Genomic DNA, 998 nt, shown 5'->3' with positions numbered 1-998 from the left:
GAATGTTACTGTTCCTGCTCATGTTCCTGTTAACAACACAACACAGAGGTGAATAGTCCGACTGAACAGTGACAGTTAACACGCCTTTCCCCTCTTTTCAATGCTGAAACATGGACTGTGATGCTCTGGGAGACATTGAAACAAATCCAGTCAGAGCTTTGCTGTTTTTGTTGTTGTCTCTATCAGGAACAATAAACCTCAATTCCCTGACTGGGAATCGAACCCAGGCCGCGGCGGTGAGAGCGCCGAATCCTAACCACTAGACCACCAGGGATACTTGCAAGAACATCTGCATCATTTCTTAACGACACAGCATTTGGCTTTCTTTTCACTCTGGCGTTCTGTCTCCTCCAAAACGATTGAATCATCGTGCTTTAACAATATAGGAAGAGGCCCAGTGTCCCATTTCCCATCACTTGGCCCATCTGCCTTGTGTGCTCTGACACAACAAATGAGGTGGAAGGGAGGAGGCGGGGGACTGGCTGTTTGAGATGCTGACATCAGCCTGTGGGAAATAAAAGTCCTTGATCAAAACAGAATTTATTGGAGAAGATCACTCTCTGTATTCGGATAATGATCCGTACCCCAGGAATATACCTCAATTATCAACTGATTAGCATAAATGTTCAACTGGAGAAGGTTCATCTGAGGAGAGAGAAATGGAGGTGATGTTTTCGCTCGATGACCCTACCCGTATAACTGACGCTGCCCAGGGATAAAATCTGGAAACACTTTACCTGTTTCATAGTACTCAGCTTCCCATGTGCTAATTCCTACAAATGATTCCAATGATTGAAAGGGAATTAGATTTATCTCACTGAGCTTTTTGAACATTGTCGGCTAATGATTGAGACAGTGAAAGTGGAAGTTTGAGACTTCTGCAAGTTTGCAAAGTCAGTCTGTAATGGACTGTAAATAATTTGATAGATTTTTTTTTCCTGATTGAAGTGTTTCCTGGAAGTGGGGAGCTGAGCAAGATATTGGCTTAACCAATCCAG

The 998-nt window shown here is 43.5% G+C and overlaps 1 non-coding gene across 1 annotated transcript; it reads right to left on the bottom strand.

The window, feature by feature from the left end:
• Nucleotides 1-202: 202 nt before the first annotated feature.
• trnae-cuc (transfer RNA glutamic acid (anticodon CUC)) lies at nucleotides 203-274 on the bottom strand. Its single transcript has one exon. It is a non-coding gene; the product is annotated as a tRNA-Glu (tRNA).
• Between the last annotated feature and the right edge of the window lie 724 nt (nucleotides 275-998).

The sequence above is a fragment of the Stegostoma tigrinum genome, chromosome 10, assembly GCF_030684315.1.
Source record: "Stegostoma tigrinum isolate sSteTig4 chromosome 10, sSteTig4.hap1, whole genome shotgun sequence".
Lineage (NCBI taxonomy): Eukaryota > Metazoa > Chordata > Chondrichthyes > Orectolobiformes > Stegostomatidae > Stegostoma > Stegostoma tigrinum.
The sequence above is the reverse complement of the archived record's forward strand: the minus strand, read 5'-3'. Positions and strand labels throughout refer to the sequence as shown.